This window comes from Tupaia chinensis, unplaced genomic scaffold (assembly GCF_000334495.1).
Source record: "Tupaia chinensis unplaced genomic scaffold, TupChi_1.0 Scaffold000018_1, whole genome shotgun sequence".
NCBI classification, from domain to species: Eukaryota; Metazoa; Chordata; class Mammalia; order Scandentia; family Tupaiidae; genus Tupaia; species Tupaia belangeri.
In genome coordinates this window covers 1147326-1162379 of record NW_006159448.1, presented here as the reverse complement: position 1 = coordinate 1162379, position 15054 = coordinate 1147326, and the positions used below count along the sequence as shown (strand labels likewise).

General features: G+C 35.0%; 1 pseudogene; it reads left to right on the top strand.

Moving 5' to 3' along the window:
* Positions 1 to 1025: 1025 nt before the first annotated feature.
* Positions 1026 to 1571, top strand: LOC102472021 (60S ribosomal protein L12 pseudogene; annotated as a pseudogene).
* The last annotated feature ends 13483 nt before the right edge of the window (positions 1572 to 15054 follow it).

The following is a 15054-nucleotide window of genomic DNA, read 5'->3' as shown; positions in this document are numbered from 1 at the left end:
AGGCCTTCAGTCTCACCAGGGAGAAATATCAATTCTCCTGGTTCTCAGGCCTTGAAGCTGAGGCTAAAATATACTATCTGCTTTCCTGATTTTCTGGCTTACAGATAGCAGCTCATGGGACTTCTTGGCTTTCATAATAGTGAGAACCAATTTCTATAATAAATTTCTCTCTTTCTTTACACACATACACACACACACACTTTTTGGTTGTTTCACTCGAGAATTCTGACTAACAGTCGATTTATAAATTAATACCATTGGGATAGAAAGAATAATTTCTATGATTTTAATTCTTTTGAGCACATTGAGGCTTCTTTTACAGTTAAGTATAGCATGTCTGGATTAACATTTCATGTGGCCCTAAAAAGTGTGTGTCTAAAGTTGATTCAAAAATGAACCAGAGACAAATATATAAGAGATAAGACATAAAACTAGGAAAAAACATAAAATATTTGTGACTTCAGATTAGGAAAAAAATAAAAAAGATATACCAAAAGCATTACCCCCCCCCCAAAAAAAATAGGAAAACTTGATATCTTCAATATTTGAAGTATCTGTTCTTTAAAAGAGTCTATTAATGATATAAATAATCTGCCAGCTCTATAGCTTAGTAGTTAAGGGAGCCAAATCCTACATGGTCAATTGCAGGTTTGAATCTCATCTTGATGACTTAAAAATCATCAGGCATGGTGCAAGCATGCCCTAAATCCCTACAGGATGAAGAAACGAAGAAGGGATTGTGATGTGACCATGCCCTGTGGAAAGGGAAATGCTTTCTCCCTCTCTCTTTCTCTTTCTGACAATTGCACGTGTCCTCTGGCAATTAAAATGAAAGCAAACAAACAAACAAATAAAAACAAGCAGGGGTAAGCAGATGGCATGATGGTTTAGGGACAGGACTTCCACATGGCCAATCAAGTTCTGGACCCAGCACCTGGAAAATCATGCTTGGGCTTTCAGTTTGGGCTCAGAGGAGGTGTCGGTGCAACTTTCTTCCATCGTCTGGAATCTGGGTTCATCCAACACCAGCCGCCTCCACTATGCTGCTCAAGTTCGACCCCAGCCAGAAAAAAGTTGTGTACCTGAGGAGTACCAGTGGCAAAGATGGTGCCATGTCTTCCCTGGCCCCCAAGATCAGCTCCCTGAGTCTGTGTCCAATAAAGGTCAGTGATGACAACCCCAAGGCAACAGGTAGGGCCTGAGGATTACCGGGAAACTGGCTATTCAGGAGAGACAGGCCCAGATTGAAGTGGTGCCTTCTGCCTCTGCACTGATCATCAAAGCCCTCAAGGAACTGCCAAGAGACACAAAGAAGCAGAAGAATATTAAACATATTGGGATCGTCACTTTTGACAAGATTGTCAGCATTGCCTGGTGTTTGGGCAGAGAACTCTCTGGAACCATTAAAGAGATCCTGGGAACAGCCCAGTCTGTAGGCTGCAATGTCGATGGCCGCCACCCTCATGACATCATCGATGACATCAACAGTGGCACAGTGGAATGCCCAGCTAGTTAAGAAGTACACAAGAAAACATCTCAATAAAGGATCATGTGACAACCAAAAAAAAAAAAAAAAAGAAAGAAAGAAAAAGAGAAAATCATGCTGCATCTCTCTGTCTTTCTCTGTCAAGTACAGGAGCCTTTTGGCAAAGCCTTGGAAAAAGAAAATACATGTCAAATGCTAGGAGAAAATTCTTAAAAGTAATATATCATATAAGGAACTTATATCTTGAACTTATAAAGAACTCAAAACATAATAATAAGGAAATAAATATCCCACCCTGTCTCTAAAAAGTAACGTTTTTTAATAGACACTCTACCAGGAACTAGTACTAGCTCTTAAGAACATTAAAAGACACTTAACATTATTAGCCACTAGAAATACAGAAATTCAAAGCACAATGAGATATCGTTACATACACAGTAGGAAGAATACTGAAACAAAGACAATACCGAGTGCTGACATGAATGTGAAGAAACTTAAATCCTCACATATAGTTGGCAAGAGTGTAAAATGATACACCTACTTTGAAAAACTGTCAGCTTCTTAACATTTTAAATATTCATTTACCATATGACCCAAGTATTCTACTTCCACCTACCTACTCCCCAAATAAAAACATATATCCACAGAAAGATGTATATCTTCCAGTACTTAGCAGCATAAAAACTAGAAATCATCTAAAAGTCCATGAACCAATGCATGGATAAGCAAATTGTGATATATTTCTACACTAGAATACTACAACACAATTTAAGGGGATGAAATGCTGATACCTGGAACAACCAAGATAATCGTCAAAGACAATTAATGAAGTCAAATACAAAAAGTTGCTCATTTTACAATTTCATTCAGATAGAACTTGAAAAATAGCTAAGTAATAGAAACAGAAAGTAGATCACTTATTGCCTGAGGCTAAGAGTGGGAGCAGCTACTGACTGCGCAGGTATGAGGGAACTTACTGTAATATTCTCAGTGTTCTGTAACTGGATTATCATTATGGGAACACATCTATGTAAACCTATTAAAACTTACCGTATTGTACACTTACAATGGGTGAACTTTATTTCCTAATAAATTACTTCCCCAAAACGTATTTTAGGAAAGAATGTACATACCCTTGTTGTTAACCAAAGTGTTTTATGAATGCCAATTATGTCCATTTTCTTAATATTGTTGCTTGTATTGATATACTTACAAATTTTCTTTTTATTCAGTCTGTAAGTAGAGACGAGAGTGTTGAAATAGCTATCAATATGATTATAGATTTGTTTTCTTCTAACAATTTTAGATTTTACATTATGTATTCTGAACATCTAACATAGTATATGTACACATATAGAATTTTTATTTCTTCCTAATGAATTGGTCCTGCTGTTATAATTAATGTCTTTCTTTACCTGGTCATATTGTTTTATTAAAATCTACTTTGTGTTATATTACTATAGTCACTCTAGACTTCTTTTGTTTAAGGTTTATCTTTTTCATGCTTTACTTTGTAAATTGAGCTATAACTCAGATGTCACAAAAATTCACCCTTCTAAAGAGTTTGATTCTGTAGCTTTTAACAAGATTGTGCAACCATCACCACTTACTATAATAGTTTCAGAACATTTTTTTAGAGGATTTTGCTATAAGGCATATGTGCTCGCTAGAGACACACAGAGAGACAGAGAGACAGAGAGACAGATGATGAGAAATCACTCCCTAGTGGGGAATGCCACACTGCAATCCCTTCTTTTCCATTCTCCTCTCAGGATTTTGGGGCTGGTACACACATGCACCTGGTGTGAGTTTCAAGCCACCAGGTCCAGGACTCAAACCACAGTCCACAACATGGGAGTCCGGCACCTTTACTACTGGCCCACAGAACATTTTTGTAACCCCAAAAGAAATACCATGTGTGAAGTACTATGAGCAATATACTTTCTATCCCTTCTTCCTCTCAGTCCCTGAGAATTACTAATCTACTTTCTGTCTTTAAGGATATGCTTAGTTTGGACATGCCATATAACCGTAATTATAAATAATGGGTTCATTTATGCCTTGCTTTTTAAATTTAGCATGTTTTTGAGATTTGTTCACATTGTAGTATGCACCAGTACTTTATTCCTTTATATTGCTGAATAATATCCCTTTGTATGGATATGTCACATTTTGTTTATCTACCATTGGCAAACACAGCTAATGCACATTTGGGTTGTTTTCACGACTAAATTGTGAATTATGCTGCTAAATGTAGTCATATTCAGTTTTTGTATGGACATTTTTCAATTATCTTGTGTATATATCAATAATGGAGTTTCTGGGTTGTCACCCTCCCACCAAGGGGCATGGCCACACTGCAATCCTTTCTGGTCCATTTTCCTCTTGGGATTTTGGGCCCACACGAACATACATCTGGCATAAGTTTTAAGCCGCCAGGTCCGGGACTCAAATCTCTGCCAACTTTGTGGGAGTTCAGCAACATAACCATTACACCATCTGCTGGTCCCCTCAACTACATATTTAACGATTTGAGAAGTTGTCATTTATTTTTTTTCCTAAGTAATTCTACCAGTTTGCATTCCTACCAAACAATGTATGGTTTTAATTTCTCCACATTCTCACCTAAATTGTTATTGTTTATTTCTTTTTTAATGATTGATTATGGCTATTTTGGTTTGTATACCTCTAATAACTAATGACAGTGGACATCTTGTCATGTATTTATTAATCTATGTGTCTAAACAGCTTTATCTTCCTTTTCTTTCTCGCTGCTACCTGGATTAATCAACTGTCTTTATTATTGCATGTTATGTGTACTGGGTTATTAGCTGTGCATTATCTGCCTTTGTGTGGCTACGCTAGTGATTATAACTTGCATGCATCTTTGCACCACTTTATGGAAATGCAAAAAACTTAGAATACCTTAATTCTACTTATATTCCCTCCTGATTCATGCACAATTTCATAATTTTTATTTGATTATTTTAAGTTCCAAAAGATCTTATTATTATTATTTAAGTTTTATATTGTCAATAATCATTTGAAGTTACCATCACACAGATACATGTTTACATTTAGTACAACTGTTATCATTCCTCTTGGAGGGATAATTAGCCTATAACAAACAATTCTACTATTACTAGAATTTGTAATCCTTAATATTCTTTCTTTTTCTTTTCTTTTTCTTTCTTTTGTTTGTTTTTGCCATAGAGCATGTGCACTTACCAGAGAGAGACAAAAAGAGAGGAAATAAGAAATCACTTCCAGAAGGGGTGACCATGCCACAATCCCTTCTCTTCCGCTCTTGGGATTTTGAGCATGTACGTGCACATGCCCAGCATGATTTTCAATTTACTGGATCTGGGACTCAAATAGCCATTGATCATTTGGGAGTCCAGCACCTTAACCAACTGTTGGCCTTAACATTCTCTTTTTATTATTCACTCTTGAGTGAAATCCTATGGAAAACAAGAATACTTCTATCAGGGTTATCTTGCAGTAAACAAAAGCCACTTAAAACACTTCAATACCGTAAATGAATTATTAACATATATTTAAAACAGGTGAAATAGTGGGCTCAGGCATGATCTTTGAATGAAAATATGGAAATCACTTCTAGATTGGTCAGTCAGTAAAGTTGCTAGCTCTATTGGAAACAGAAACCTACAAATCGTGAAGCTACTGTTATAAGCAAGCTTAAGAACATCATCCAAAATGAGATCTACTGATCAAGCAACTGCTTCTGTTCATACCCACACTGCCTCGGGACGATTATGCAGCTAGTGACAGATGCAGAAAAATCAAGCATCTCAATAGCACATGACAGCCTTAATAGCCAAATCATTAGCTTTACTCCTTTTTAAATGGTAGGAAATAGGGCGCATAATTTTCAGAAGCCTATCTTCATGAGCAATGAGTATGTCTACTTTTTGGTGTTTTAGCTTCTGCCATATGTAATGGCAGAATGAGGTTAGAATGAATGCTGTGTGCCAATTCACCATATCCAAATTAATTAAATTACAATGTGTAAGCAAGTTGTTCTCTCAATATGAGTCATTTTAATTTAGTTATTTTTCACACCATGTACAACTCAGCACTCCAAAAAGTCATTTAATAATGAGGTACTGCTACAGAGGATGAATGAGCCTTCCCTTGTCCAAAATAAACACTTTTGCCTGTTCTATCTGAATGACACCATCCCACTGGCCAAGGATTTTCTGACAGCACCTCCAACTTTGTGTACCAATGTGTTAATCAACATAAAATGAGAATAGTTATTCTTGTGGAGTGATAATACAATGAGCATAGTAGAATGAATACTAATATAAAGAATACCATAAACTAGCTGTCAAGAAAAGTAAGATTGTCCTTCCATGTATTGTCAAGTACCTAGAAAACAACTATAGTAAGGGGAATCAGCAACACCAGGGTTTTTGTTTTGTTTTGTTTTGTTTTGTTTTGTTTCTGGAGATTTAAGGAGCTGCTCTGATAATTGGAAAGGAGCCAAAATCTGAGTACAATTGTGTTGGAAAAGGCACAGGACTAAACTACTCCTAAACAGCCGCCAGTTTGCCCCAAGGCCATTGGGAATATTTCTGAGGTTTTGTATTTTTCCATCATCAAACAACAGTACTTTTGTGCTGCATTTAATCAGTACTGAGTTACATGATTACAAGTGAGTATACTCAGACTTTGAACAATATTCAGGGAGATTTTACTCACCTCCATTTCTGCAGAGAAAAATTCAAACAATTGAGCTGGATTGCAGAAGCTGCCTACTCATATTCCTTGTACAGAAGTAATTTTTGGTAATACTTGAAAGTAAAATAAATGACAAATACAAATACGATTTTTCTAACAGACTGTACCTTCTTCTAACTTCTCAACTCTATCCTTGAAAACTTACCTCACCACACACATTCCTCATTCCCAAATGCCAACACATATTTAAATGATGACCTCATGCTCAAAACAGCCAATTGAGTTAAGAAAAACATCTTCAATTTGAGTGCCATTTTTCAAAAATCATAATACCTGACAAGGTCATAAGATAAGATCTTTCAGTTTCTAGAGGTCAAATAACTTTGTGGTGATTTTTGCAGTAGTCTGAATTAGTATTTTTTTTAATAGAGTTTATAGAATTGAAAAATGTAGCATTAAATGTAGTTTGACATAAAGAAGGATACCAGAAGCCCCCTAATCATACACTCATACTCTTCCACTACTCCATTGCCATTTAAGGTGGTGGAGAAGGAAAAGTAATTGGATAACTGTATCATGGTTTAAAATGCATGGTTCATTTAAAGATATATTATCTTTCAAATTAAAACTGTAAGGTATACTACAACATTGGTGCCTTTAATAGTGATCAAAATATTTGTGTATCATTCATTTTTGCTTAGCTTTTTTTCACATGAAAAATTCAGAACACTTGTCAGCTTAAAATCTCAAGCAGTTAGTTTTTTTATTTTATTTTTGTTTTGGTTTATTTAATTCACAATTAAGAGAGGAAGAGAGAGACAGAGAGAAAAAGACAGCTCTTGGATGGGTTCTGATGCCACAGTATATCCCCTGAATCATGGGCAGATGCATGCCTGCCATGCTCAGGAAAGTCTCTGGATATGACCCTGGAGCCTTCCCACATGGGTCAGCTTTGTAATACATTGCATTTTACAATGCATCACTATCTGACATCTAGCTTTTATTTTAAATACAGTGGGTATAATCACATTTTATTGTGCAATAAATTTTATTATTCAGATCAAACTAAAACTTTAGTCAACATTTAAGATCTTGACCAAGCAGCATTTAAAATGTTCTATTATAAACCTTATGCCATTATTTACTAGGAAGTCTTTAAATTTTATTCTTTAAAAAGGAGTTCACAGGGGCCAGCAGATGGTGTAGTGGTTACGTCACTGAACTTCCTCATGGCAGATCACGGTTCAAGTCCTGGAACCATTGGCATAAAACTTACACGGGGAGTGTGTGTGTGTTCCTAAGATCCCAGGAGGAGAATGGAAGAAAAGGGATTGCAATGTGGCCATCCCCCCTGGTGGGTGATTACTTGCTTTCTGTCTCTGTCTCGCTGGCAAGCGTGTGTGCTCTATAACAAAAATCTCTCCAAAAAAAAAAAAAGGAGTTCACAGAAAGTCAAAATAATATTCCTGAAACTGGTTTAAATTGAGTTAGTGAGGAGTCAACAGGTAGTGTGGTAGTTAAGGTGCTGGACTCGTACATGGCCGAATATGGTTTGAGTCCCAGACCTAACAACTTGCTTTCTCACTTTCCCTCTCTCTTTCTATTTCTCTCTGGTGAGTGCATGTTCCCCCTAGCAAGTTAAAATTAATAATAGTAATAATGATTAATAAAATTAAATAAATAATTATTTAAAGAATTGAGCTAATGGAGTATGTGGACAATGCCATCTAATGATTAGTTTAATTAAAATATTCTTCAACATGTAGAGATGGTCAATGCATTGAGTAAGGAGAAATTTGAAAATTAATATCTAAAACAAGGCCACACAAAGGAAGAAATTACATGCAACAGTAGTTTCTGTTAATAGGTTAATTGATAGAAAACAGTTACTAAAGTTTACCTTGATTGATGTGTTTTTTATTCAAGTTTCAAGAAACAAAGTGAATTTTCTATTTAAGAGAAAAAGATTGGAGGAAAAAAAGGGCATCATCATTATTATAATGAATAAAATGTAGCTATTTTTACAAGGAGTGCTTTTTGCTTGTGAAGACTTTAGGAAGAAGGGCTTGAACTTTTTATGAGGCAGTTTGGGAGTATGAATTTATCAATGAATATCATGTGAGATCCTAAAGATGGAAGTAAGTCAGCTGCAATATTTCTTTCAGTGTGAGAATATAAGTAACAATGGTATTTGGGGACCAAGCGTAAAGTGCAATTGACAAAGTCAGAATTAAATATTCTTCTAAATAAATATATTTTCGTTAAACATACTGCATTTTTTATTAGACTTTTACCATAGTGTGCATATGCACCAGAGAAAGAGAGAGAGAGAAAAAAAAAAAGAGAAATCACCCCCCAGAGGGGATGGACCCACCGTGACTCCTTATCTTTATTCTCCTCTTGGGATTTTGTCATGCAAGCACATGCACTTGGCATATTATTCAAGCTACCAGGTCTGGGACTCGAACAGCAGAGTTAGCCATGTGGGATCCAGCACCTTAACCACAACACTGCCTGTTGGCCCCATACTGTATCTTAATTTAAACTTTTGATCCATTGACTTTCCATTTATTCCTTTAAATTTTATTTATTTTTATTTTTATTATTTATTATTTATTTTCATTTCATTTCTTCCATACATTTAATCGCATTATTATTTGTCTTAAAAATGGATATTTCAACAGGTGAACATTTCTCCCTAGTACTGTTGATAAAACTACAAAATATCTTCAACAGATAATACCACACCTCTTTGTGCCATTAATGCTTTGCCTCCCTGTCCCTCCCCCAAATGTTCTCATGATTCTTTCTGAGAAGCACAGTGTACTCTAGTGGAGACACATTTCCTTATATATTAAAATTGTACAAGTTATCCTAACATTAATCATGTAATATAGTCAAATCAAGCGAAAAGCAATTCTTGTGTGGACACTGATGGTGAGATGCTAGTTTTATGTAGAAAGCAATGCCATAAGAAAATTCTCAGTTAAACTGCACCAAATAAGGTTTTATCATTTTTTCCAAAGAATTAATGAACTTTGTAGAGGTCTGGAGTTTCTCATTATCTGAAGAATAAATAAGAGAGAAAAATTATTATTCATTCCATTAAACATTGAAAAACATGTCTTATATTAAAAAGAAAAATCCCAACTGTTCTTCATAATTTTACTTCTTTTAATCTCCCTCTAAAGACACTCACACTTTAACATTCATAATGATTAGTGAGTGAAGCATTCAATAAAACTCAAAAAGCAATTTCCATATACAAGACACTAGGTGTTGTATACTATGCAAAGATAAACCAGATTCACAGTTAAGTTATAGAAAAATGCATTTCTGGGGACCAACAAATGATGTAATGGTTACGTTGCTGGACTCCCAAATGGTCGACTGCTGTTCCAGTCCCAGACCTAGTGGCTTAAAATTCATGCCAGGCATGTGTGCGTGCATGCCCAAAATTCCGAAAGGAGAATGGAGAAGAAGGGATTATGGTGTGGCCATCCCCTTTAGGGGGTGATTTCTTGCTTTTTGTCTCTGTCTCTCTGGTGAGCACATGCACCCTCTAGCAAAAATCTCTCTCTCTCTCAAAAAAATGCATTTCTTTGTACTGTGTACTTTGCTCATATCTTAACTACAGTGGCAGTAATCCTAGTGATTTGGCCTTGCTTTATAAATGCAGTGTCAGCAGTCACCTAGTGGCTAACAAACAAATTACAAGCAGAATATGTTAAATGATAGGTAGAAATAGATTGATTCTGCAAGTCTGCTGTTTCAAATAAAAAATTAAATTACTCAAGACTTAAATAATTTTATTGTGAGTCAGCCAAAAATAAAACAAAACAAAACAAAAAAACAACCTGTATGTTTCGCTGCTAATCCTCAGTGCCACCAGCAAAGTCACTGTATTCTTTACTAGATAATTATCCCTCAGTACCTTGTAGTGAAGTGAACGTATTGTTCTCTGGTACTCCTTTCTTTACACAGACAGTTCTTCAACTTTGGCATTCTTAAATTGAATGCCATTTTCCACATTTTTCAAAATCAAATATTCTAGCATGCATTATTTTCCCATATGCTGCTTTAGAATGTGATCGCCAGCAGATTTCTCCCAAAACCATTGTATTTCTTGTATTTCTTGTGAATATTTCTCCTAGCTAGGTCATCTCCAGCATGGTTTGGTGTCTCCTTGGCAACCACATGGTCTTAACATTTCTCAGTGTTCTTTTTACTCCCACTCGTTATATTTCGCATGTTCATTCTTATCATCAATCTTGAAGTGTTTTCACCTGGTCTTTATCTCTATTTTTATCTCTCTCTCTCTCTCTCTCTTTTTTTTTTTTTTGGCCAGATGGCATATGCACATGCCAGAGAAAGACAGAGACAGAGAGAGAATGAAAGTGAGAAATCATCCCTCTCTCCCCCAAGGGAGGCTGGTCATGTCACAATCCTTTCTTCGAAGTCCCAGGATTTTGGGCACACATGCACATGAACCCAGAATGTTTTCAGGCCACCAGGTTCAGGACTCCAACTGGGCCATTGACCATGTGGGATTTACTACCTTAACCACCATGCCATGTGGTGGTTCTATGTCTCTTACATTAACAGTAGCTGTTTACATTCTCATACATATTTTATATTCTGGTCTTTTTAATGATATTAATTCATTTTATTTGCATGACAGGGTACAGATCAATTTTTTACAGACAGGTGTCACTCCTACAATTTCTTTACCTGCATTATTAAGCCTTATCATTGCTAATCAAATAGGAAGTTTAATAATGCAGATACTTCTATATCGAAGTTCTTATATTACCTATTACAGTCTCAGATATAAATGTAAAATTTAGACAGAAGGCTTAGGCTACCAGATTTTATGAGCCTTCCCCACCCTGAATTGAATTACTGTCTCTAACCAAATGCTAGAGAGTAGAGGGTTTAAAATAACGGGCTTGAGAATCATGCAGAATTCCCAACTTTGAATCCTTGCTCTTTCTCTTACCAGCTATGTGATATGGGGCAAAATACACAGTCTCGAACTGAAGAAGGAATCTAAATAGTATCTTCGTCATGGAGTAGATGGGAGGCTTCATTGAAATAATGTAATATACAGCAATTAGTTAACAGCCCTCAATTAAAAAAAAAAAAAAAAAAGGTCTCCTAGCCACATGCAATAATTTGTGGCTTCTACTTTAGGTATGACCCACGTCTACTTACAGTAGATTTCTTAACTCCATCTTAAAGCATCCTCTAGGAAAATAAAGAAATAGAATACTTTGACCTACCCTTTTTCCTCCTTACTGGCTCAATAAGCCCTGAATTACAGTATTTTTCATTACTCTTTCTGGAACTTTAGAAACTCGCTTTAGTGATCACTTCAAAAGATATTTTAGCATCTTTTATCTAAAGAAAATTCAAAAACTATATACAACATCTAAGAATAAAGATGTAGAAAGAAACCTTTCATTGGAGGGAGTTTTCATTAGTTTATCTTTGCTCTTAGATTTGTCACGTTAAAAATTTTGCAATTTTCACCCAGATGTAGAGCAAAGGGAATCATGAATTATGCTTCTAGCTTTGCGTAAACGATTTTGTGCACTTCTCTGCATTCTATGATGGTGAGTTCTCTGTAGTTTTAATGTCTTCTTTCTCTAGGTCTTGGACTTTTCCATGACATCATTACTTTACAGTTTGGGGGTAAATACATCATAACATGAGGTGGACATATCCCCAATTCTCCAACTGGGGTAACAGTCCACAATTCATCTCTAAGCCTCCATCTCTTTTCTTGCTGAGGCAAACACAACTGATGTACTGTTAGGTTTAGTTTGTTTTTGTTTTTGTTTTTGTTTTTCGCCAGAGGCCGTGTTGCATTTACCAGAGAAAGAGAGAGGGAGGAGAAAGAACCTCTCTCTCAGTGGAGCTGGGTCATACTATAGTCTCTTCTCCTTTTCTACATTTTGTTGGAATCTAGAATATGCATACATATTCTTTTGGTGTGTTTTTCAAGCCACCAGAACTGAGACTAAAATCACAGTCAGCCATGTAGGCTCCAGCTCCTTCAATCACCAGGTCATGAGGCCAGCCCTAGATTTAGTTCTTAGATTGAATTTATTTACATTTTTTTCAGAAATAAGTCAATTCATTCTTTTTCAAAGTCTCGGTCCTCTAAAAAATGTACCATAACCTGTGGTATTTTTTTCTTGTAGTTACGCATAAATGTATAACATCATGTTCTGTGTGTAGATTTAACAGGATTCTAACATGCGCATCTCTTTTCTGATATCTTTCATACTTACATTTCTTCTCTCTTCATTGGATAAAGACTGTTAGTGTTTTCTGGATAAAACTGGTGCCAGGGTTATTTCAGGCTGCCTCCCTAAGCCTGGAATATTCTATATTAGTACAGCCATTATGGAAAGCAGCATAGAGGTTCCTCAAAAAACAAAAAATAGAACTGCCATATGATCCAGCAATCCCACTACTAGAAATATAGCCAAAGGAGAGAAAATCAGTACAGTATATCTGCATCTTGATGCTTATTACAGCCCTACTCACAATAGCCAAGGTAGGCAAGCAACCCACATGTCCGTCTACGGATGAATAGATAAGGACAATGTGGCATATATACACAAAGCACTACTATGCAGTCACTAAAATTGGCAAAATTCTGACATTTTAGGTTAAATGGGTGAGATTGGTGATCATTCCAAGCACAGAAAGAAAAATATCACATATTTTCTCTCATATGTGGCTTTAAAAAAAAAAAGACCTCATAAAATTAGAGATGAAGAATAAAATGTTTAGCCTTTGACCTATTATGCATGGCTTTTCTTATTCCAGTAACTTACACACAATCTACAAAATTCATTTTAATTGAGATTGCATCAGTTAAGGACATGATTTGATAACTTTATTTTAACTCCTATCCTAGATGTGACATTATAGTTTATCAGGCAAATATCATTTGGCCACTGAGGCACCTTCATTTTTTATTTTGTCTTTTTTTAAACCATATGTAAATGACTAAAAGCTCTCCAAATTTGATTAGAAATCTCTTTTGCTCCCAGGAGTCCACAAGAAAGAAAAGAGATGATAAAGAATTTGTCATAGGAATGTTTACTATATTCTTGGTAATAATTTAAAAAACTTGGAAGCAACCTTTGAGGCCGTATATGGAGTGGCTAAATGAATGTAGGTATAACATTATAATGAGATAAGGTGTGCCATTAAAATGATAAAAAAATTAATGAGTAATTAGCATTTTCTAGGTACTCTGCCAAGTACTTTACGCATAATACCATTTAATTTGTATATCAGTGTTGTGAGGGAGATAAATTTATTATACTCATTATATAGAGAAATTAGATCTGGGATAAATGGAGTAATTTAAGAAAAATGACATAATACTAAGTAGTAGAACTTAAATTCCAGAATTTCTGATTTCAGAGCCCAGGGCTGAAGTCTTAGGCTGTCTTGAATTTGTAATACAGAGGAAAACATTCATGATGTAAATGAAAAAGATAATACATACAAAAAAGCAATAAAATGGGTTTTTTATTTATTTTAATTATATTTTCAATGCCCCATCTACTATATAAATTATAATTAAATGCTACATGTTGAAATTAATGTATGAAGACATATTGTATAACTCAAATTGTATATTATATATAAATATAAAATACTTTTCATAACTCTTTTCTTTATGGACACAATATTTCAAATTTTTTTTCAAAACATTTATTCTCTGTACTATGGTCAAAGGACTTGATGCCATGATCATAATTTTCACTCTGTTTTTACTTGATACTATAAATATTTATCATTCTTATTGACTACGTCCCCAATAATTTTCTGTTGACTATAACTGGACACAATAATCAATTTTTCTTTTCAAAAGACACTGTAATTTTCATTCAGGTACATTTTATAAGTTCAATCCAACCAATATATAAGGGTTTGTGATATTTTTGCCAGATATGTCTATGTATGTTTATTTCATTTATATATTTCTGATAAAAGTGAACAGAGAATACCCAAAGCTATATTATTTTTCTTCCTTTAATATTGTTAAATGTTTTAATTATACAAATGACTGTATTGGTCCTCTCTTCCTTCACTTTTTGCTACTGAGTATTTTTCTCTCTCTTTCTGACTTTTTTTCTACATTTTTCTATGCAAAAATACATTATATGTGTACATATTTATATATATATGTGTGTATATATATATATATACATATATATATATAATACAGCATGTGCATCAAATAAATTTTTTTTATTTCAATTTATTTATTTGCATTCATTCACTGTACATCATTACAGCATACAAAATGAGATTTTCCATCCAGAGTACACTGTATATTGTCTCAATCAAGCACATCAACAAACATGTTATTGTCATCAAATGATCTTCCATTTCTTGTTTTCTGCATGTTTTGCTTTTTTACCCCCATCCTTGGTTCCCTATCTCTTACCCTCTGCCACCTCCTGCTCTCCTCCCACACTGTCTCTGGTATCTATGTTTGCTTTCTATCCCTTTTTCCCCCACATTTTATTGAATCACCAAAGACCCTAATCAATCCAAATAGCGTCATAGCAAACACAGGTGACACACACATTTCCATGAGCACAAATCATGAAACTTTATGCATCCTATAAAGTAGCACCTATCTGGGGCTACATATCTTACTGCAGTCATTGAATAGATATATTTTTTTTCCTGAAACTTTTTTTTTGTAACTCAATTTACATTCCTTACCTAAGCATCATCACAGCACACAAAATGCAATCTCCCATCCAGTACACACTGCATAGTGACTCAATCATGCACATTACAAAAAATTTTCCATTTCTAGTTCC